Here is a 25574-nt window from a genome sequence, read left to right on the forward strand (position 1 = left end):
CACTCCCAAAGCGTCACATTTTACGCTAGGTGACAAATCTTCAACATATTACGTTTTCGGCTACCCACCACGTTCCTAAATGACGACCTCGGAAAAATGAGGAAATATGAGAACCGTATGGACTCAATCTACACATGTTCGCTCTTTTTCTTCAAATCGCTTAGAAACACGCTATTTAACATCATTAAAGTCCTGGTTAAGATCAGGAAAAAGGTTATGGTTAGGGCTGGAATACAGGGCTGGAACGTCTATTACCGCGGGAGTGTCATTGCACTGGATTTCGGCCATAACCCGCCACGTACCATAAGAACGCCAAAGGTCTCCTTTCGCGTTCCTCAGGAACGCCGCGGGACGTGACAAAACGTCGGCATGTTACGCCTCGGGAGTGAGAACGGGCTGGAAAATTACCCCCAAAAGATAGTGGCTTAATAATAAATCTAAAGTGTAGAGAAGTGATAGTTGCACCATGGATAACGTAGCCATCAATGTGAGGAACACCCCTAAAGTTGAGGCAAATATTAATTCAGGACATTTGAGGGAAACACTGATTCCCATTCTACTCTGCATGTGTAAACACCAATACCCAGCATGCCACGAGAGAAACTAACAGAGAGAAGTATAATTCTTTTGCTTTGATAAAACCAAAATCATTTCAGTGATAAGAGTGTGATTAGACTATTTACAGTTCGCATCAGTGGCAGTCAGAATAAACCAGCAATTGAAGCTCTAATGGTGAAGCTCTAATTAATGGTGACACCTCTAAACACACAGGCGGTGTGATAGCATGTCGATAACCGCACCATCAAAATAGTGCAGTCAGGCTTCTCTCTCCGACTGCTGTGTTCCCACACTTTGACACTTACCTGATAATGCAGCGAGTCATTCATTCATACATAGAGCTCGCTAACGTGTATAAACAACTACACTATTGCTTGCTCCTTCTTCCATTCTTAGTGGGTTTTCACTCAGGTTAATCCACCAAAGGGTTTTTTTTTTTTTAACATACAGGCTTGTAATAGGATCTGGAAAAACATCTGGATGCGCAGTAACACAGTGAGCTCTTAACTTGTATGAAACTGGGCGTATCCCAGCAAATCGCCTTAATGGATAATGCTGGCTAAAGAAAGGTGTAACTTTCTCTTTTCACATATTTGCCAAAAAGGGAAATCAAATTGGATGGGCCACTCTTGGTAATCTTCAAAGTATTACATTAAATGAAATCCAGGAATTACTGTGTTACAAGGTTTCTATTTTATGTGGTTAGGAAGCATCTTCGAGGCAAGAAATAGGACAAATAAAAAGAAAGCAAGATGCAAGTTACTTTAATCATGATGCGTAATTTTGCCTTTTGCACAATGCCAATAAAAATTCAAGAAGCGACTCTCTTGTACTCAAGGCTTCTGACCTTGTATTCTTTTGTACAGGCCTGCCTATTCTTCTCTTTTTCCCCCACGTCCATGGAGTTTGTCTTTTCTTTCTTATTATTCTTCAAAATACACATAATATGAAAACTTTAAAGCACAATGTGTGTGTTATCTAACAGTCTTTTTTTTCATAGTGCTACTGTTGCCAATGTGTCGGAAAAACTTCAATAATGTCAACACATTCAAAAGTGTATAATCCACAATCAGTGTAACCACAAAGAGACGTCTCTTCTTTTTACCTGATTCAAAGAAAATAAAAATCGCTGTTGTCCAGAGACTGGTCCCACACCTACAGCAATAAGGATCTTATTGCTGTATCTTATTATTGCTGTATCTTAAGATCCAAGTGATCTTATTATCACTTGGACCACATTCAGAGGTATTCTGGGCCTCGTATACATTATTTTAGGCGTGTGTATTCAAAGGACTGTTTCGACTGTGCAAATCTGGCACAGTGCTGTGCTTTTAGACAATGTCATGAGCAAAATTACAAAGCACTTGTGAGTGAATGTGCAGTTTATCTTTTTAGATGTTTGCAGTACTAGAGTGGTTTGGATTTGACTTGTTAAAACTGTGGGCCAACAGGTTGGAAATCATGCGGGTGTGGCTTAATAGAGGTTTGCAAAATTGGTCTGTGTAGGCATATGGTCTTTATAAAAGGTAATAATGAGCAAATATTTAACTGTCTGTTAAACTGGGAAGTCAGGTCCAGACCATTCTAATGCCAGGGGTGAACTAACACATTTTAAGTATTCACCTGTAATCATATCACCCAACATCCATCCATCCATCCATTTTCTTCCGCTTATCCGGGGCCGGGTCGCGGGGGCAGCAGCCCTAGCAGAGAAGCCCAGACCTGCCTCTCCCCAGCCACCTCCTCCAGCTTGTCCAGGGGAACACCAAGGCGTTCCCAGGCCAGCCGAGAGATATAATCTCTCCAGCATGTCCTGGGTCTGCCCCGGGGCCTCCTTCCGGTGGGACATGCCCAAAAACCCTCACCCAGGAGGCGCCCAGGGGGCATCCTTGTCAGGTGCCTAAACCACCTTAACTGGCTCCTTTCAATGTGGAGGAGCAGCTCCTCCTCCCAAATGGCCTAACTTCTCACCTTATCTGTAAGGGAGAGGCCAGCCACCCTTCAGAGGAAACCCATTTCTGCCGCTTGTATTCGCGATCTCGTTCTTTCGGTCACTACCCACAGCTCGTGACCATAGGTGAGGGTAGTGACGTAGATCCAACACGCATGCTAATATCCCCACATTACACACAAATAAACACATTCTTGAAAAATTATTAGTACAGCTTATGTTAAACTGTTGTTGGCCCAGTCGATAAAAGGATAGCATACAATACAAGCACCAAGAATACTATACCTGCTGTTACAAATTCCTTGAAAGAGTTTTCCTGTACCAGTATATGCAGATAATGCATGCTTTGCATAAATTAAAGCTTTGTTCCTTAAAGGGTTATGATGCAAAGTGGAAAAGATAAGAAGCTTGGATATGCAAAAATAAAAATATCAAAGCAAACACAAAAGATAATATATCCTTGACAGTATAATTAATATTATCTGTATGCTCTTTCTGTGAACCTAATAACTATTCAAATACAACCAGAGGTCTATATGCTATGAAAATAATATCCGATGAGTGAAAAATGCTAAAATAACCTGGTTTGAACTACTGTGGGGTGGGGAGAAAAAAAGGGGCCTCGAGGTTAGTGTGTACCACACATTCATGATTGATTTAAGTGTGCAATGAATCAACAGTTTTGTTGTATATTCATTTTATACCGTTCAGACCAAAATTAAGCATATGTTGGAATCTGATATTCCTGGGAAATATATGTATAAAACCGATAGCCATGTCACCAACTATAACATGTACCTACAACTTAGCCTAAATTTTCAGCACATAATTTTCGCCACCGAATTTTCGCCGGTTTATCAATTACACCCAGGTACATATAAGGACAGGATTAGTAGGGCCCTGCAACAAACTGACATAAATGACATAATTATGCTTTAGATGGATAATGGGTTATTTATAAAACTCAGTCATTGGTGGGGATCACGTTCATTCCAGATAAAGCAATTTGCTTTGATAGACCCTCAGAAACTGCTTGTGCATGCAAATGGTAGCATTCATTAATATGTGACTGCACTCTGCATGGCATAGGGAGGCTATTACCACCAGACACTGGATGCTATTATCAGACAGAAGAAAGTGAGATGGATAGACCTTCCTCTTCACACTATCCATGCTTGATGTCGTTAATTTGGGTCCTCGCCAGTGGGAGTGGTATGTTTTTCTAACAACCCCCTCCAAGTTGGTAATTGGCAGGGACATCTAGACGACAGCGGACAAGTTCTTCCTCTGGACTGTTTGGACTGTGCAGCCGGTGTAGATGGGGTAATAGTGTGCAGTGTGTGATGAAGAGCACAGGAGCCTTAGCACACACCGCCAGTGTTGTTGACACCAGCTGAGATGACCCCCCTCCTCCTCTCCCCCGACTCAATGACTCATTAATCATGGAGTGTGCTGAATGTGGGATGACAGGCAGCTAAGAGTGTACACATGCAGAATCAACAACATAATGACAGAGAGTCCAGAGGAAAGCCTTGGCACTATGCGTTGTGTTTGATAATGTAGCAGCTGACGTGGAACTGAGCTCACGTCCACTAAATAGCATCAGTGTCTGTCTGAAGTTGACATCAGTATAAGGATGCACTCTAACTAATTATGTAATTGTGTTAACACATGAGGTTGCCTGAATTTGAATAAGCCACACAGCCTGAATCTTGGCTGTGGCGCTTTACTTTGGCTGTGTTCTTAGAAACTATTCCACCATATGAACTTGAAATCTACTGAAATAAACTGATATATATATATATACAATGTGTAAAACACAAAATATTATTTACCATCAGATACCAAGCCTCAGCGTGTGCTGTGTGAAATTGTATGAACTTTTTAACTCAGTATGCACACTGTAAAAGTCAGACATTAATGTAACACACATTATTGAGTGCAGTTTGACAGAATTTAACAATGGTATGCATGCTGTGTAACACGTAATAGCTCTGGTACTACAAATAAAAGAAAGAAAGAAAATAACATGAAAATTGCTCAGTGTATGCACAATGCTGAGAAACAAGAAAAACATGCATGCAAATTTTAGTGTACTGATCTCAGTGTGACTACAAATCTGAAAGACTGTAAACCACTTTCCTCACAAACTGCTCTTTTTATGTGTCCTGTATTGGGATTCAGTTCAGTTCAGTTTTGCATTGTCAGGTGAAGAAATTCAGCACTGTCCTCTAAACATTCAGGGTGAGAACTCAGTCATAAAACTGACACTGCTCCTCTTTACTAAATCCCAACAGTAGCTTTTTAATGCCAAAGAGGCTTTTGTGCTGGCACAAGCTGATATTAAATCTGGCCCAATGGCACAACGTGTTTTTGTTTATAAAATATACATATTTTTAAATATGTAGCTGCTGTTTAACACAATCACCAATTTGCCTAGAAATAGTCTCTTTAAAGGCACTTGGCAGATACATTGTTCTAAGCATCTAAAATAGCTCATCTCTTTTGCTCTTTGCTTCTGGTTCTTCTTTAATCCCAGAATGACTCCTTGATGTCGAGAGCAGAGTTCTGCATAGGCATACTATCTGTTGCAGAAATTCCCACTCTTCTTTACCCTAAGGGTACCTCTTTATAGCTTTGACTCTATGTTTTTGGTCACTGACATGCACTGTGGACTGTATTTGGGCACTGTATGAACAATTAGGTTCAAATACAGAAAGTGCTTAGAAGTTATTATCTTTGGCTATAATATTTTTTTAAAAGTGGGCGTCCATTGGAAAGGTCCATTGCCATTCACACGTCAGATCAGGACTTCTATTCGTTCAGAAATCCAAGCGATACAAGACAACTAACTCCAATATCAATGTATTGTACCATAAAATATGTGCAAAAGCATATTCTGGGTGTATTAAATTGAAGCAAACAAAGTAAACAAACCAGTTAAATTTCTACAATCACACTGTACAGCTATCAGAAAAAAAGATGTCATTATAACTATCCAACGCAAAGTCCCACAAGGAAACTGCAGTAGTTCCAGAAAGAAATCTAACCTGAAATTTTAATAATAATTTAAAAAGAACCTAAAGTAATTTGGTAATTTACCCAGCTACTTTGGTGGTGTCTAAGATTAGTTCAGCAGCCTGCGGAAGTTTCTTTTTCCTGGCGTAAAAAGCCAAGAAATGTGGCAGTGCTCTGTATCACTTGCCAGATGGTAACTGGTTGAACAGGTTGTGAGAATATATTGTGTTTTAGTATCCCTGGGGTTCACCAACACCACTGATGTTCAGCAGATGGATCTTGGTGGTGTTCTGCTATTTTTTCCTGCTGCAGAGTTTTTTGGTCATCCACATCCTGTACCAGTTGGTGATGTTTCCAGTTAGGCTGTTTGCTTTTTCTCACCTATAAAAGAAGACAGATATCTGTAACAATAATTTAGCTATAATACATTTCCTTAACAAGTGCTCTTAATAAATAAATGTTTATATTAAACATTATATTTTATATTAATATAGTTTTATTTGTGGTCTGACATCCTGACTCTAAAGTTTTCTTTAGAGTCACTCCTTGGTTTAACTAGTGATATCCTTAAAGTTATTATCTTACTGGAATTACTTAGCATTTCTGTTTATCTTTCCATATTTACCCCCAAAAAACTTACTATTTGCTTGAACTAGTCGCTCACAGGGCCACAAAAAACATCCTCATAATGTCACTGCCATGCTTGATTGGGAAAGCATTAATATTGTATGTGATGCTCTGGTTAGCTGGTTATCTGGTGTCTGGTTTCCATCAGACACACAATTAGGAATTCTAGCTTAATTTCATCAGATTCAAGGATTTTGCTTGTTACAATCAGAAAGTCATTAAGTTCCCAACAGACTGACATGGGCCTTCTCATAAGAAGAGGTTTTAGTGATAGTGTGTGGCTGTTCACCACAGAAGGAACTCTTGGATATCTTTTGATTAAATATCTTCCTGTCCTCTATTAGGACTAAAACTAAGAGCCTGTTGGCTGTTTCATATGTCGGTCATTATAAAAACATTAATGCTATCATTGTAGATTGGCACTTTCAGTTACCCTTCCTCAGACCAGTACCTCAAAACAATCCTTTTGTCAGGGTTCCTGGGTGGTTCACCTGGTGTTTTCAGTTCATGTTCAGTTTATGTTCCACATTCATGTCTCCCGTTTCACCGTGCCAGCCCTCTCTCTGTGTCATTAGTTCTACTTCCTGTTTCATTATGTTCAGCTGCGATCTCACCGGTCCCTAATCATCATCATTAGCTAGTGTACTTAAACCCTCAGTTTCTCTCTGTTCAGTGTCGTGCATTGATGTTGATGTTGTCTACTCTGAGCGTGTGTTCAGTTCAGCCAGTCATCTTATGTTTAGCCGATCATCTTGTCATAATAAACACCAGCCTTCACCTACCTGTGAGTCCAGCGTTTGGGACCTCCTTTCCTCGCATCCACACAAGACACAAGCCCTGACACATTTCTTGCCGGTCTGTGAGTAATTCTTTTGACTACACGTCGTTATTTTGCTCTACTATATAAGATCCCCTGGAAAACTTTATATAGGCAAAAACTGGCATTTTGGGTATGTGTCAGTTACTTCTGTACAATAAATTTAATTATGCATAGGCAGTGTTGGGGAGTAACGGAATACATGTACCACCGTTACGTATTTAAAATACAAAATATGAGTAACTGTATTCCGTTACAGTTACCGTTTAAAAAGGTGGTATTTAGAATACAGTTACTTTGTTGAAATAAATGGATTACACGGCGGTACTTCCCTGTTTCATATTGTCGCGGGTCAGGCCTGTTTGGGTTTTGTTTGACAGCTACGTTCTGTTGTTCCAGGCGGCAGCGTTACGGTTGCCATGGTTACAGGGTGACGCTCTCTCTCTGTGTGTTTCCTGGGTGAGAGAGGCCTTTTTTTGTTGTTGTGCTAAGCTAATAGGCAGAATGTTACCGGTATAGCTCTAAAGAATGTAGCATCATAGGCAGTGTAGTCCGTGCTGCAGGGAGAATGGACTGTCATACACGTTATGTGTCTGTGAGCGAGGGAGGGAGAAAAAGGAAAAGTACGAGCTGTCATCGAGCAAAAACAGGAGCTGGAAGCATGTAAATATAATAATAACCACTGCAGCCAAGAAGAGTGCCTGACGAGCCCAGTTGTAAGTAAGCTATTAAGACTCGACTGTACACCGTGTTCGTGTTTTCCTCTGAAACAATAAGTTCTGTTGGAGCAGCCTTTCAACGCCTCTCTCTGTCTCTCGCAAGCCAAGTTGACCCAGACAACAAAGTAAAGCTAGTTTTCGGCTACGAGCCCGACACAGAACCCACCGTATTAGCCAGAGGTCCCTTTACTACGGTTCGGAGCCGCGGACCTTCAGTAACAGTAATAAATCACAGCAATAGTACATTCATGTAGTTGTAAACAGCATGATAATATATTAAGTAATCCAAAGTATTCAGAATACGTTACTCTCATTGAGTAACGTAACGGAATACGTTACAGAATACATTTTGGGGCATGTATTCTGTAATCTGTAATGGAATACATTTTAAAAGTAACCTTCCCAACACTGTGCATAGGTGAACTCCAATCAAGCTGAAGAAGCATCTCAAGGACCATTGACAGTAGGAGGCACCAGAGTGCAACTGAGAGTGTCTTAACCAAGGGTCTGAATATTTATGAAAATAGCCAATTTACTTTTGTGTTAATACATTTACAAGACTCTCCATTTCTTCTTATTCATTATTTTTAGACAGATAACAAAAAAAGGAGCATGAACTGAATTTATTTAATAAGTAAATGCCGCCTAGCAAAAAACAAACATTTCCGGATCCAGAAGTTGCTTGTTGTTTGTTACTTTGAGTCTTATTAATCTGTCATGCTGTCCCAAGTTTTATCAGCTGGGGTGTGTCACAACAAATCTATACTCAGTTAATGAGCATAATTGGAATATGCTCTCTGCTGTAGTTTACCTTCTCTGGTGTTTGTGGCAATTAATGACCCATTAATAAAAACATATTTGACCTTGATTTTTCTTTATGTGGCCCTAAGCAGGTGTTTGTGGCCTTGTGTGAACATCTGTTTTTCTCTGTTTTCTCTGTATTATTGTAGGTCTTTACCATGAAATGTAAAGCGCCTTGAGGCAACTGTTGTTGTGATTTGTATGCTATATAATTAAACTGAACTGAGTTAATTTTTACATATAAACATAACATCTCATATGAAAAGAGGATTGCATCTCACATGTTGTAGGTATTTTTTGGTTATGTTCTTCCTACTTATTTATTGTGGGTAATTTAATACTTAATTATTCATTCAAAATAATTGTTTAGGTGGAGCTAATGTAATCATAGAATAATCAAAAACCACCATCGGAAACCTATAAGACACAGACATACAGTGCATGCTGCCTGCACTAAGTATGCATTGTATTTTATAACTTTAAGATGAATAGATGGAAAAACTGTAACACTGTTACAAGTCTTTGATATTATTCTATAAAAAAAATTCCCAATGCTGTGCTCCATGCCAAAACATACTGTATCATATGCAAACATTCATCATTCATCAAGATATATACAGGTGGGGAGCTAGAGATGGAGAACACAGATGTGTATGTGGATGTATGTTGGATTCAGATTAGATGGAACAGCTATGTTATAGAGATGGTTTGGTTACAGGAAAGCCAAATCCATCAGGGAAGTGGTTGGTGAAACATAATAAGGGAGAAAATGCTGAGTAATATCAAGTAAGGTTGGTCAAATCGAAATTATGTACAGCCTCAAGAGAATGAAAAAGAGCAGAGAGAGAAAAAACAGAGGATAGAGTTCAGAGAGGCAGGTAAGAAAAAAAAAGCTGATTTTTTTTTTGAGTGCCAGACCTTTTCACAAGCAGCCAGTGTGCAGATGTTACAATATACAAAAGGTCCCAGTCGCCAATGATCTCGAACAGCTTGAGTATGGCTGCCGTAGCTCTCCATGGAGCGGTCAGGTGGGCGAGAGACAGATATAATAAGAGGGACTATTGTGTTTGGATGGCGCTGCGGTGAGCCAGGGCACTAAAGGTCTAATGAGGCATCGTGTTCCTACAATCACACATAAATACAATACAATGTGGCCACCTGATCACCACAGTTCCACGTCCAGCAGAAATTGAACAGCCTGTTGGAAATAATGGAGTGTGAAAACCTCTGCCCCAGAGATAAATAACAATTTAAAAAGAGATAACTTAATAGTACAGAAAAGACAGGTATAAATACTAGGTATAGTTTCAGTCTGAGTTAAATCTGCATGTCATCACCTTACTGCACCATTTTTGGCAAACCATTTTCATATGTATTAGCCCTTTTACACCAGGGGCATGCAGTGACTTTTACAGAAAGGGTTATCATATGTGCTCTAATGAATGATCTTAGTATATAAATTGTATATATGTCTTACATTCAGTGTTGAGGGTAACGGAATACATGTACTGGTGTTATGTATTTAATATACAAAATATGAGCAACTGTATTCCGTTACAGTTACCGTTTAAAAAGGTGGTATTCAGAATACAGTTACTTTGTTGAAATAAATGGATTACACGGCAGTCTTTTCCTGTTTCATATGTTAGGCTATGCCTTCTCTACTTTTGTTAATTACACGCTGGTGGAAACCCAAACAAAACACACATTAAGAGGCTCTCATGCCTGTGTCTCAATCTCGCGGCCCATGACACCCCTACTTGTCTAATGATGTGAAGAAATATTTTTTTGTAATTATTATTCAAAAAATGATTTAATATGAAGGCAATAGGCAGAGTGTTACAGGCATAGATCTAAAGAATGTAGCCTTATGGGCAGTGTAGTCCTGCTGCAGGGAGAATGGACTTCCATACCCGTTATGTGTCTGTGAGCATGAAGAAGGGAGAAAAAGGAGAGTGGAAAAGTACGAGATGTCCATACGTTGACCAGAAACAGGAGATGAAAGCATGTAAATATAATAATAACCACTGCTACACGGAACCTGACGTATTAGCCAGAGGTTCCTTTACTACAGTTTGGAACAGCAGACCTGTTTTATAGTTTTCTATATGAGATCGCTGAAAAAAAGTGCAGCCTTACCTAATGCCCACCCTACTGTTACTCTTTTTATATTAAGATTTAAAAATCTAGTTGGTATTGGTATGGCGAGTAACCTTCAGTAATAGTAATAAATCACACAGCAATAGTACATTCATGTAGTTGTAAAAAGCATGATAATATATTAAGTATTCCAAAATATTCAGAATACGTAACAGAATACGTTACAAAATACATTTTGGGGCATGTATTCTGTAATCTGTAGTGGAATACATTTTAAAAGTAACCTTCCCAACACTGCTCAGATGTTAGGCTATTCCTTCTCTAACTTTGGTAATTCTACTCATTGCTGGAAACCCAAACACAACATGCACTAAGAAGCTCTAATATAAGCGTCCTGTTAATGTTGGTGGCGTCAGTTACACAATGGACCCGCAGCAAACACAACAGAGCCAGCAGTGCACGAGCAGGAATGCATTTCTTACTTGAAAATTCTGACACCACTTCACATTTAAAGAAGAAAGGGTTGGGTGAAATCTGACTGTGCAATGCAAGCTCTGTTTGCCAGCAATCCAGCTGCTCTCAGCGTCAAACAACTTCACCTCCAACCTAAAGAAACATCTGTTCTTTTTTAGTTCTTTTTTTACATTTTAAATCCACTAATTATGCTATATAAACTTTTTTTTTAATTTTACTATTATTTATCAAACATTTTTCTATAATTCTTGTTTTTTGTTTTTTCCATTAATTGGACTTCTTATATTATCTTCTTTCCATTTCTTATAAACAGAAGTTCTATTCTAATTCTGTTTTAGTATATAACCAGGTAAAAAGTGCTGTGCTGTCTCTGATGTAAAGGTGTTTCTGATTTATCCAATATATGCTTTACTCAGTTTTGAATGTAGTCAAAGTGACAGTCATTTAGCTTTTAATGTTGAAGCCAGATTTGCTCTAACTCTTGCGAAATATTTATTATGTTATGGTGAATGACACAGCTGCTACACTAAACAGTCTATTATATCAGATACTTAACATTACATTACATCTCTTTATTCAGCCATCACGGCTCGGTGCAGATCAGAAATGGGAGAATATCTATAAAGAAAATGGATCCATTAATGACTACAAAAAGAAACACCCTGTCTTTTCTGAGTTAAAACATAGTGGTATGGCACTGGCTTGGAGCTATTCTCTAAAGCACTAATGTGTTAGAAATACCCATGGGCCCTCGTTGCAGCAAGAATGAAAATATCAGCAGTTACTCCTACCCAGGCACTTAAAAAGAAAAAAAGCCTATGGTCACACTTTGTGACATATACCATCTTAATGGTGCTGCTGAGAGATCATTTAAGCGAGACTCATCATAACATGACAGATCACCTACAACCACGTAGTGCTGTACTGTGTGTTGTAAGAGTGGTTTTAAGTTAAATTCTGTATTCATACTGGAATGAAAGGCTTTCATGAATGAAAAGTATTGTTTAGTTATTGAAATGTTACTTGTCTAGATCACTTAGTGTAAAAAATTCACATGTTACACAAGTAAATACATTTCTTTTTTGACCTGTTTGCACTCATTTTTATCACAAACCATGAAGTGACAAGAACTTCTCTGTTTTTTATTTATCTGAAAATGCCAAATTTGATTAAATGAAATTTTGTTTTGCCTGGTTTCTTACTTTGAGGTAAAATAAGTAATTGAAATGCTGTTGAATTCAACCAGTTTTTACAACAAATCATTGCTTACTGGACATAAGATGGGTGTTAACGATTCTCTAATGTTATAATATAATCTAGGCAGTGTTGGGAAGGTTACTTTTAAAATGTATCCCACTACAGATTACAGAATACTTCCCCCATAATGTATTTTGTAACCTATTCCGTTATGTTACTCAATGTGAGTAACATATTCTGAATACTTTGGATTACTTAATATATTGTCATGCTTTTCACAACTACATGAATGTACTATTGCTGTGAGATTTATTACTATTACTGACGGCTACTCGCCACCGAGCTAACATTGTTAGCTGGTGTTAGCTGAGGTTAGTTCATAGACTGCTTTCAGAACTGCACATGATTATTTGCAGCTAGCAAAATCTAACAGTCTGCAGTCTTTGAACTAACCTCAGCTAATGGCAGCTAACAATGTTAGCTCAATGGCGAGTAGCCAGTAATAGTAATAAATCATACAGCAATAGTAAATCGAGGATACTGAAGTGGCACATACAGTGGGGCAAAAAAGTATTTAGTCAGCCACCGATTGTGCAAGTTCCCCCACTTAAAATGATGACAGAGGTCAGTAATTTGCACCAGAGGTACACTTCAACTGTGAGAGACAGAATGTGAAAAAAAAATCCATGAATTCACATGGTAGGATTTGTAAAGAATTTATTCGTAAATCAGGGTGGAAAATAAGTATTTGGTCACCTCAAACAGGAAAATCCCTGGCTCTCACAGACCTGTAACGTCTTCTGTAAGAAGCTTTTCTGTCCCCCACTCGTTACCTGTATGAATGGCACCTGTTTGACCTCATCATCTGTATAAAAGACACCTGTCCACAGCCTCAACCAGTCAGACTCCAAACTCCGCCATGGCCAAGACCAAAGAGCTTTCGAAGGACACCAGGAAAAGAATTGTAGACCTGCACCAGACTGGGAAGAGTGAATCTACAATAGGCAAGCAGCTTGGTGTGAAAAAATCAACTGTGGGAGCAATCATCAGAAAATGGAAGACATACAAGACCACTGATAATCTCCCTCGATCTGGGGCTCCACGCAAGATCTCATCCCGTGGGGTCAAAATGATCATGAGAACGGTGAGCAAAGATCCCAGAACCACACGGGGGGACCTGGTGAATGACCTGCAGAGAGCTGGGACCAAAGTAACAAAGGTCACCATCAGTAACACACTACAACGGCAGGGAATCAAATCCCGCAGTGCCAGACGTGTTCCACTGCTGAAGCCAGTGCATGTCCAGGCCCGTCTGAAGTTTGCCAGAGAGCACATGGATGATACAGCAGAGGATTGGGAGAATGTCATGTGGTCAGATGAAACCAAAGTAGAACTTTTTGGTATAAACTCAACTGTGTTTGGAGGAAGAAGAATACTGAGTTGCATCCCAAGAACACCATACCTACTGTGAAGCATGGGGGTGGAAACATCATGCTATGGGGCTGTATTTCTGCCAAGGGGACAGGACGACTGATCCGTGTTAAGGACAGACTGAATGGGGCCAAGTATCGTGAGATTTTGAGCCAAAACCTCCTTCCATCAGTGAGAACTTTGAAGATGAAACGAGGCTGGGTCTTCCAGCATGACAATGATCCAAAACACACCGCCCGGGCAACAAAGGAGTGGCTCCGTAAGAAGCATTTGAAAGTCCTGGAGTGGCCTAGCCAGTCTCCAGACCTCAACCCCATAGAAAATCTGTGGCGGGAGTTGAAAGTCCGTGTTGCTCGGCGACAGCCCCAAAACATCACTGCTCTTGAGAAGATCTGCATGGAGGAATGGGCCAAAATACCAGCTACTGTGTGTGCAAACCTGGTAAAGACCTATAGTAAACGTTTGACCTCTGTTATTGCCAACAAAGGTTATGTTACAAAGTATTGAGTTGTATTTTTGTTATTGACCAAATACTTATTTTCCACCCTGATTTACGAATAAATTCTTTACAAATCCTACCATGTGAATTCATGGATTTTTTTTTCACATTCTGTCTCTCACAGTTGAAGTGTACCTCTGGTGCAAATTACTGACCTCTGTCATCATTTTAAGTGGGGGAACTTGCACAATCGGTGGCTGACTAAATACTTTTTTGCCCCACTGTAACCCAGGTAGCTACCACAACTAAAACAAGGTAGTTGCAGTAGGCTAACATTAGTTTTTTAAAAAGTTTTCAGTCTGGATATGCATAGGAAATATAAGTTTTCATACAATTATGCATTTCATGTATGTTTTAACAGTGATGCAGGTCGTTGTACGTAGGCAATCTGTGAACAGTCACCATAACTGAAGTGAGGCTCTACAAACATGCTTCTATTATGGGTTTTTGGTTTTTTTTTGAGTTTTCAAAATGACATTTTCTCAAATAAAGATGTGACATTCCAAAAAAATAGAGCAGGTGAATAAGAATGGCAGATGGCCCTCATGGCATCAGACAAACAAAGGAGAAGGCCAGCCTAAAGTTGTGCACCACCACCAAACTACACAGACAAAAAGATGGTCAATTTGAATTTGCAGAACCACCACTGTGCAGGAATCCAGTCATTTGCTAACTGTATGGTAAATGTATAAAAACAGATACATTATATAAAATAAGGAAGAGCTGTTAAACTAATTTATTTATGTTAAATTCCATCTTGAATTTTTTTCCCCCCATTTCCACATCGCAGTAACAGGCTCGACTTTCTCAAAAAAAAAAAAAAAAAAAAATATGTGCATGCAGTGTCTGAAGTGTGAGGCACATACCTCAGATTCTTTCAAGAGTACAAGTTTATGTGTCGGAAAAGCTTTACACAAGTCTACTGTCTGTAAATTATCTACCCCCTGCATGGTTTGGTGTTGTTTTTGCTTTGGTCTGCTTTCTTAGTTTCTATGGTTTAGATTCTGCTTCACTTCAATTTTATTTATATAGCACCAAATCACAACAACAGTTGTTGTTATATTGCAAGTTAAAGACCCTACAGACAGACAAAACAGAGAAAACCCCAACAATCACAATGATCCCCTATTATCAACTGTTTTGTTTAGAGTGGGAAGGTTAGGGTGAGGGAAGGAAGGTAGGACAAAGAGATGCTTTACTCAAATATAATATAAGTTTAAATATAGCGAATTTTAAATGTAATATTAAGCAATTTACTTTTGCATATCTTGCGGTAAGAAGTGATGTCATAACATCTGCTACTAGAGATCATATGTGATAAAGCCCAAATTTCCAGCTCAGAACTCCACCTCCAAGAACTGTTTCATCAAACTTTTCAAGTGTGTTGTTTGACATTTTAGAATCCCAAGGTGTCTGAAATGCAGTCTAACTATGAATATGGTGCTGTCCCTTGATTTTTATTGACAGTTTCAAGTGAAGCAGCACAGAGAAAGAAAAGAGGTAGGTGATCTGTCAAACAAGTATATACACAGCTATAGAGCTCTATACTGTGAAGCACATCTAAAATGTTTTCTGCAGTGCTGTTTTTGTTTCTTCTTGGTTCATTTGTTTCTCTTATGTGTTCACCCAAGCAAACATACAGTATAGTTGTCAGTGCTGAACACCAGCTGTGAAATGTGGATGTTATTCACCAAGCACAGATGGCGAGGCAAAGACTGCTACCAGTCTTACTTAATAAATGTTGGCATTACTAATGAGTCAGTTCCTCATATTTTCAACCAAATAGAAGTGTGTCAGTATTCCAAAGAAAAAAGATGTCGTTTATTTAAAATTATTTCTTTTGTTGCATGTCAATACTTGAGTTCAGTCGGATAAAGGCAAATAAACACACACACACACACACACACACACACACACACCCCAAGTTGGGAATCGTGAAATATCCACCAATGACAACAGTAGCTCAAGATGTTTTTCACAAGGCATTTTATTGTCTTCAGTTTGGCTTCTAGTAACAAAGCAGCAGTAGCAACCACTTAGAGTCCCTCTACTGTCCTGGGGCCCAAAGGATGGACAAACCTTTACCTTTACATACAGTTCATATTTCACAATATATTCCAAATCAATTTTGACCTGGGCCATGAATTCTGTCTATAATAAATCTTGACAGATATAGTTATGGGGAACAGTATGTGTCCTAACTATAAAAAATAAACCCAACAAGAAAAAATGAACCAAAATAAAATATGCTACTGTTTAATGTACTTTTTAAAACATTGCAGGCATCTTATTTAAAATGTGTTACAGAACATTATATGTAACAAGGAGACAAAACATAACATCTGTTTCAAACACAATGATTAGATTGTGCTTATTTTATTTGAAAAACAGATTTTATTTCATTTGATTTGTCATGTTAGAAAAAAGCAGATATAGATTCAAGGTAATTTGATTAAATAAACATTGAGGATATTATTCTTCAAACATTGATCATTTTTTAACATTTAAAATCATTTAATCCTACATAACACGTTTCTAAATATAACATTTTTTATGACTTTGTAAATTAAAGAAAACTTTAAAATGAAAGTTGAAGATATAATTACAGGTCTTAAAAATAAACATGTATATTTCTGTCAGCTTTAAATTCTACAGAGCCCTGCAAGGCACATGGGAGAAAAAAAAAAGTACGATGATCTTTTGCGAGATCTCGCAAAAATTCAGCTTTTTTAATTTCTAAACTTGTTGACTCACATTTTCATCTTTTGTTTTTAAATCATGCTTATATACAGATTTAGATAAATCTAAATCAGAAGGTTATAGAGATTTGCATTGTGACAGTTTCAGATAGATCAGATAAACCAAATCTGGCAGCTCGTTCCAAATGAAAAAAGGAAAAGGAGGCATCAGGAAATGCTTTGCATAGGTATGCAAGAAAAATGATCCTATCCTAATGCATTATTAATTCTGTTCATCTTATCAACCATATGCAAAACGATAAACCATTTAAAAGGCTTACATGTTTAAAGTAAATAAAATATTTATTTTTAAATCACATTAAATATTATTTTCTGTTACTTGATATAGGCATGTCTTTTGCTACAGCATAAAGAGGCATTTGCATTTTCTGCTATTTTAATGGGTCAGTTAGCTTACAAGTTGTGTTACAGTGACACACACACACAAGGAAACTATTGAGACTCCGCATGAGTTCGCAAATATGAGGGTAGACATTTCTTTTTGTGAGATGGTGACCAGCCTATTATCTCTTAACGTTTTGATAGCGTTGAAGTATTTCACCTGACTTTCAAAGAAAGTTATGCAATATAAGGGTCAGATTTAAGGATATTTGCAAAAGTTGGCACTGATTTGGGGCCCCGAGGTTCATCCCACAGTCTGTGTTGGCATCACAGTGTATATCCGAACTTACTGGATGGTGTAGCTGTTACAGCTCTGTACATGTCAGTGAAGTCATTTATCAACAAACTAGGAAAGTTAAAAGTACAGTATTGCTCAAATCATCATTTCTTATGATATAGTTTACATTTTCTAATTATCTTGAGTAGAACCAAGACGTCAAGCACATAATATAAAAACATTGAATTACGAATTGGGATTTGCAACTGTGTTTCATTTTGCCTTCAGCTTCTCCACCTTTAGCCCTTTTTTCCTCAATGCTGATTGGACCAACACCCCAGTTCTGTGAGCCAGTAAGATTCCAGCACTTGTCACAGCAGGTACTTTAAAAGGGCTGCCAATTTTTCATTCACATCAACTTTGCAGCATCAGTGTTGTGTTGTATGTGTATGTTTAACCTAGAAGATACTTATAGATAGTAGTAGTTTTATAGTTTGTATTTGACAACCTTTGTTCATGCCTCTGGGACAGAAACAAGCATGCATAAAGGGAAAACCTCTGTTTTCTCTTTATATATGCTTGGATTTTAGTTCTTTAACCCATTCTGAGTCTGAACTATGTATTAATTTAAGGTTTAAGGTTTAGGGCCACGGCACTCTTTTTACTTTTGGTTAGAAAATGTAATTATGAAGCACATCGACAATTTTCTTTTCTCTTCACAGGATTAGTTAATGTCACTAAGTAGCACTTAGCTTATTTATTTTTAGTTTTTAGTTTCTCTTTTCCTCCTATGCCATTGCCAATTCTGAAAATGTACCCATTGAAACCTTTAGATGTTGGCTCAACCTTATCCATTTAACTCAGTCTGGTGAAGGCTGACTGTGTAGAGAATGAATAAAGGACCTAAGTGCAGACAAAAAACCGGAACGTGGAACACAACTTGAATGAATTAAAAAACAGCCATTTATTATGGCTGATAACAGTAGTTCAAAAATATGGCAAGGTGAACACTAAACTAAAACCTGAACTCAGAAACACTAAACTGCGTTACTATGACGAAGACATGAACATGATTCAGGGCAGGTATAAGGGGAAAACTATGAAGGACAAGACCTGAGCTGAGCTGAATCTGACAAGATATGGATAAAGAAACGCGAACAACCTGACACTGAACAAAGGAAGACAGAGGACTTAAATACCCACAAGAGCTGATCAGGGGAAGTGGAAACACCTGGGGAAACAACTGACTCAAATGAACATAACGATATCACAGGGGAAGAGTAAAACTAAACACACTGAACAAAGAAACACAAGACTTTCAAAATAACACAGGAAACACTGAGACATAGACATGACACACAAGCTTGGAAAAATATGAAACATGCAGACAAGAAATACATAACAGGTAACACAGAACACTTAGATGAGAAGAATTCTGCATCATCTTCAAAATATAACAAAAGAGATCAAAAAGAACTGAAAATGCAGGGCCACAGACCCAGTCCCTGACAGATAGTTGGGGTGGTAACATGCTATTGCAAAGGACAAAGCCTCTTATTTTCTTTGACAATCATTCATTAGTTGGTATCCTGTATAAAATGACTCAACTTTTTTTTTTTTTCCATATTCAATATGGGGTCCTCATCCAATATAGAGACAAAATAAAACATCAGTTTGAAAGAGATACATTTTATTATGCTTCTTCTGTGTCATTGACATATGTATTTCAGCTGTAAAAGTGTAGATGAAGCCCTCCATAAAATGAGATGGTTTATTAGCCACCTTTTTTAGCGGTTACATTAAGCATCAATTAAGTTTTTGTTTGTTTGTTTGTTTTGTTGGTATTTTTTTTTTCTTTTTTGATGAAGGCTACCCATTCAAAAGAGGTTCTCCCTAAATGCTACATCAAAATAGCTCAATCATATTTTCAGACTTTGAAATGATATTTCATTTTTTGCAAATATTCAAACCCATTCCGTTTGAATTTGTCTGTCTTTGATCTGTTAGCAGAGCTGAATGCACTGCCTCAGTGCATTTGATGCTGCTCAATGAGAGATTAGTGTCTCAGACATGTAGGATGGTGATGGATATGAGGCCTTCATCCTTGGGTAAAGGTACCTTATCATGCAGCAGCGGAAATATCTTTGCCTTCTAATGAAGTAATCAGACCAGGCAAGATGTTTATCAGTCCAGTAATCACACACTTTGAAATTCACTGAAAGACAGCCAGATGTATTACACGACACAACCAAGCATATCAACAGTAATTTACTTTTTCTAGCAAATTTTCTCCCAGGTTGTCAGCATTCTTGTTCTTATAGCTCTGATTTCGATATATGTTTGGTTTTAGGGGAATCATCTAGTCAGTTTGCATAGTTTTTTTTTAGTTTTGTCACCAGAGCACTTCCACTTCACCAGTGTTGTTTCCTGCAGCTGTAGCATATGATTTTCATCAGTTTTCCTAAAAGTTCACACTAGCGTTTGGGTGTACTGGCAGCCTAGCCACATAAATAGTCCCAATCCCCAATGTCCTTCAGGGTCCTCCCCAGGCAAGGTAGAGATTAGAACTGGGTTAGATATGTAGCTTGTAATATTTTGTGTTGTGCTGCAGTATGTTTTCCGCTACATTACAATACTTGTACTTTACTGTCCTGTAACATTTTAGTTTTACCTAAAGCTTGAAAAAAGGCTGCCCTGTATGATCATTAAGTATCATATTAAAGCCTGCTAAGCCACCCCCAGGTGTAACGACAGTGAGCAACTGTGTCTTTAATTATTGCATCTGCTCGATGACCAGAAACAAGCCTGTATTATATTTATACATGATATTTCGAAAGAAAATGAGGCGAGTTCACTCTGACTGCTGGAGAGTGAATCTCATTATGGCTGCAGATTTGGCTCAGCATTAACACTGTTGCCGAACAGCAAGAAGCCCCTTCGGTTCATGGTTATTTTTCATCATTTACAGGAGGACTCTTATTGTTAACTGCCATAAGATTATAACACGACTAACAGAACAATTGTTCACATAGTTTCACAGCAATTTGCAGTACATTGCTTGGGAATGAAGAAGTTAGAAGCAAGGTAATGCAAATTTTACTAATGGGTAACAAAAAGCTTTTTAAAATAAATGCTTGCTGTGTTCTTTATGGGGCCGCTGTAGGAAACTACCCCAGACTCTCTCATTTACCTTACTGGGTTGTTTTCATGGGTTTTAATTATGTCAGTTATAACCAAAACATAGCACACCAAAATCATTGGGTCTTGGCAACTACATTTATCCTGCACAATACTTGGAAAGAAACAGAAGATAGTGTAAGTGACTTTTTTTCTGGCAAACTTTACTGTTTGAAAAAATGTAGGGAAAAAGCTTGCATACTTTGTCATGAGATATATTTTTGAAAGACTGAAAAGTTAAATGCTCACATTTAAGGAGAAAAGATAGAGAGTCGTATGAAAAAGTGTTTGTTTCCTTCACAATTTCCATTTTTTTGTATACTTGTCACACTTAAATGTTACAAATCATCAAAAATGTAAATATTAGACAAAGATAACACAAGTAAACACAAAATGCAGTTTCTAAATGAAGGTGTTTATTATCAAGCGGGGATCCAACCCTGCATTGGCCTGTGTAAAACAGCAGTTGCCCCCTAAACCTAACAACTTATTGGGCTACCATTAGGAGCAACAACTGGAATCACGTGTTTGCAATAACTGGGAATGAGTCGTTTGCAGCGCTGTTGGAGAATTATGGAATCTATGCAGAATTGTTGTAACTGAGCCACATCGGAGGGTTTTCGAGCATGAACAGCCTTTTTAAGGTCATGCCACAGCATCTCAATCGGATTCAGGTCAGGACTTTGACTAGGCCACTCCAAAGTCTTCATATTGAATTTCTTAAGCCATTTGATGTGCTTCAGCTTGACAGCACAATCAGATGGCTGGACATTGGAGAAGTTTTGGTAGACGGCAGAATTTATTGTTCCATAACATGCTGTGTTACTTTTATGCTAGATGTTATGGGACACACACCTTCCAAGTTCCACACCTTGGCTCAGGCGATTAGAGGATCATCAGGGGGTCCTTTTGTCCCTCTGTGGGGGGACACTCCCACCAGGTTTATATCTGGGACTCTCCACCAATTGACCTTAGAACTGAAGAAGCCTCTCGGATGAGAGGTGAAACGTCTTCAAGTAACTTAAAGAAGTCCAGACGCTTTTCTTTGCAAGCTCCTTTGACTACGATGACCTGGATGACTGAGAACCTTCACAGACACCTTCCAAAAAGTATCAACTTTAGTCTCATCAGTCCTGAGTATTTTCCCAAAAGTCTTAGGAGTCGAGCTGTTTTCTGGCAAAACTGAAACAAGCCTTTATGTTCCTGTCAGCAGCGGTTTTCATCTTGGAACATGCAGGTCATTTTTGCCCCGAACACTCAATTGTTTCTGAATGTCCTTGGCTTGATTCATGATGTCTGGCTTTTGAGGATCTTGTCTGCGTTGTCGGGCGGGTCCTGTTTAAGCAATTTTTTTAATTGAGACAGGTGTGGCAGTAATCAGGCCTGGGTGTGGCTAGAGAAATTGAACTCAACGTTCGAAACATGTGATACACCATAGATAATTTATGTTTTAATGGGGGTACGATTACTTTCTCACACAGGGCCATGTAGGTTTGGATTTTTCCCCTCTTAATCATAAATGCCTTAATTTAAAAACTGCCTTTTGTGTTTGCTTGTTTTTATGTTTGTCTAATATTTAAACTTGCTTGTTGTTGTGAAACATTTAAGTGTGACAAACAGAAACACAGGCAAACACTTTTTCACATCACTGTAGATAGAGAGAGAGCCACAGTGAGAGATATCATTTCAAAGACAATTTGGAAAGTATGGATGCTCCTACCACCAATTGGCTCCTTCCTATGTCCTTTTTATTTGTATTTTTGTATCAAACATAGCCAACACAGAGGGAATACAGTCAGAGAAATAATAAAACTCTTGTGTTGCAGGGTTTCATTTATTTGTTTATTCCTTCTCAAGCATCATATTAAATAAAACTTCCCTTGGAGATTTGTCTAGTCAGCTGGGACACAACTACACTATGAGGCAGCCACCATGCAGGATCCACATATTAGCTTATGAGTAACTGGGACAAGATTCAACACAGCTGTATGATTTCAATATGTCATCCACACATATGGGTTGCAAATATTTCCCCGGAGCCTGGAGCTGAAACTGGAGTCTGGAGAATCAATTGTGTTCCTCACACAACACACACTTCATAAAAAATGATTTTACCCAGTTCTCGGCAGGGAAATCTCCTGAGATAAGAAAACTTACTGTCCACGTTTGTTCATGTCTGCTTTTGTAGTTTTTAACTGTTTTCCTGTCTTAGTTTTGCAAAATACTGATGTGAGAGGATTTTTCTTTGATGTTCCCATGAAGGATGCCTCAAGCAAAAGAAGAAACAGCCTTCTGAAAAAATTCCTCAAATCAGTTTTGCAAACAATTTTTCAAACAACAACTACAGTCACCGCCCAGTTTCTACCTGTTTGATGTTCCTTCTTAATCTGCCTGTAAGTTCTGCTTTTCATCTTTCTCCTTATTTTGGAAGCAATAAGAAGTTATTGAGCTCAAAGATGAGTAAGTGAGCACTGTTCCTAGCTTCAGGTAAAAACACACGCGTATGAAACAAGCAGAAATGCATCCAGTGAGGTATCAGGTATGAAAATATCAAGATTCACACACACACACACACACACACATATATATATATATATACATTTAAATGAAAATTTTGATGAACATGGGGCCTTATAGGCTGCATTACACAGCACATTTTCACAGATCATTCTATCAATATAAATATTACTTATGGGGTTTTGCTGCTGAAAGGAATAGCTTGTGTTTTGTTGATGATTCCACTGCTGCTATGAATGTTGCTCTTTTGTTAAACACTATAAACATTATCCGATGTTGTCATGACTTTGAATTCTTCTTTATTATTTGTTGCTTACTGTTTATAATATTCCTTATACTTAATTTTCTCGCTCTTTAGGATTTTGAGCCTTAGTTGCTTATTCCAGTTCCTGTTGATTTTCCACTAGGGTTTAATTTGTAGTAACCCTTATTGTTATGATTGTTTTTATAACCTTGTGTCCTTCTATTTCTAGTTTGAGTGTTTTAGGTTCTTGCCAGTGTTTTATTATAATGGTTGTTTGTTTTCTGCGTCTTTGTACTTTTAATTGTGCTGTCTTGTTTATCTTGATTAGTTTCATCTGCTTTGTGTTGGCCATCTTTTCCCACTTCCCTTTTCAACTTTCAGTGCGTCCCAGTATGAATAACCATGTCTTTTCATCTCTTTTTTTGTTGCATCATATCATGTTCTGCCAGCTTGTTTGCCTCGTGTGTTTACGTGCATGTTTCCGGGACTGCATTTCTTATCTTTCTGGAAATTTACATGATTTTGTTTTTTGGACTTTCAAAAACAGACATTATAAAAGCTTATAAATAAATGGCTCTACCTCTCAGAATGTTTGCATTTAAGCCTATCCTGTGCATTGTCTGTGACAAATGTTAGTTTTTACAGTACTCATAATGTGTCCAGTTCCATTCCCTACACTGCAAACATTATTTTGTAGCAAGTAGCAATTTTTTCTCCACCTAGATCAAAATATTTGATGTAGTTTCAGCCTCAGGTGTCCTTACAGAAGGCTCTGGGGTCTTTTAAGCATATCTCAGTTACACCAATAAAATGCAATGTAGCTGCACTTGAAGGAGTACTGAAAATCACATAAATGTTTTTTCACACGCTTGCACACCCTGGAACAAAAGCAAAACAAGCCAGAAACAAAAAATCTCAATTTTGTTTTAGGCTAGACGACGCTTATTTATTATTAAAAAAATAAATCACTAGAATTTGTCAAAAGGACTCAAGTGTATTATTTCAACAACCCTTCAACCAGGGTATTTAATGCTGCTAAAAGAGAAAATGGTCCATTGCGCACTGTATAACTTGACAGTTACTTTCTGTTATCCTTAATGATTGTTAACAGAAGTGAAATAGTGCCGTGATCTTCCTTTCACAGACAGGAGTTTGAGAAAGCTCAGTGGTTTTGTCTCTTATGAAGGCAAATCATAGTGTTTTATATATTCTGTCCCTCATTCAGCTGAATGTCAGACACACTCATCGGTGTCTCCCTGAAGACCTCATTATCCTCTTAATTTCCAATAATTTCAAAGACAAATGAGTACACCTGGCATCCCAAGCAATCCTGTCAATGAAGAACACAGGAGACTGTATCATCCTCGCCTCTCCCACCGTAGATAAATGGGCTGATGATCAAAACCTATTTTTCTCCCCCTACTCTAAGTAGAACTTAATTCTCATACTAGCAATTTCCTTTTCTTTCACATTCACAGGCAGGGTTTCATGCAGTCTCCAATGCATCTGATTTGCTGTTGGGGTGTAGCTAATTTGGTTAACACTGACATACAATCTGACAAGGAACTCAACAGTTTGCAGCTATTATACTGTGTTTGGCTTTGACATGACCAGGCCCCAGTGCAAGATAGTCAGCAGGGCAAAACATCAATAAAGTTCCTTTCGCTACTCAATGTATTCAATCTCTTGCCTCTGCTCCTTAGAGCATGCCACAACTGTTATTATTATACACACTGATTAAAACAAAAATTGGCCATTAGTGGCCATATGCACTCCACACAGGCAGCTCGCTCAGTCTTGCAATATCACATTTAGACACACCATTATATACTGGTAATGGCAAATGAAAGAAATAAAGGCATGTAGCATGTAATGGCACATAAAACATCCAGCAACAGTGAAATGCACTGCGTGGAAGACAATTATGAATAAAGGGAATTCTATAAAACAGACATCTGTGCTCTACATCACAAAACCAAGTGTTAGAGCACCATAATAGCTGAAAAGAATCAGCCACAGTGTTCCAGCTTATTAACAACATAGCTCATGGCTGCACATTTGTATTATAAAGACAAAACAAAAATGTG

The 25574-nt window shown here is 38.2% G+C and overlaps 1 long non-coding RNA gene across 1 annotated transcript in view; it reads left to right on the forward strand.

Moving 5' to 3' along the window:
- Positions 1 to 25574, forward strand: part of LOC146511680 (uncharacterized) — a 302155-nt gene that overhangs the window by 166002 nt on the left and 110579 nt on the right. The gene's annotated exons all lie outside the window — the stretch shown is intronic.

This window comes from Neolamprologus multifasciatus, chromosome 9 (genome assembly GCF_963576455.1).
Source record: "Neolamprologus multifasciatus chromosome 9, fNeoMul1.2, whole genome shotgun sequence".
NCBI classification, from domain to species: domain Eukaryota; kingdom Metazoa; phylum Chordata; class Actinopteri; order Cichliformes; family Cichlidae; genus Neolamprologus; species Neolamprologus multifasciatus.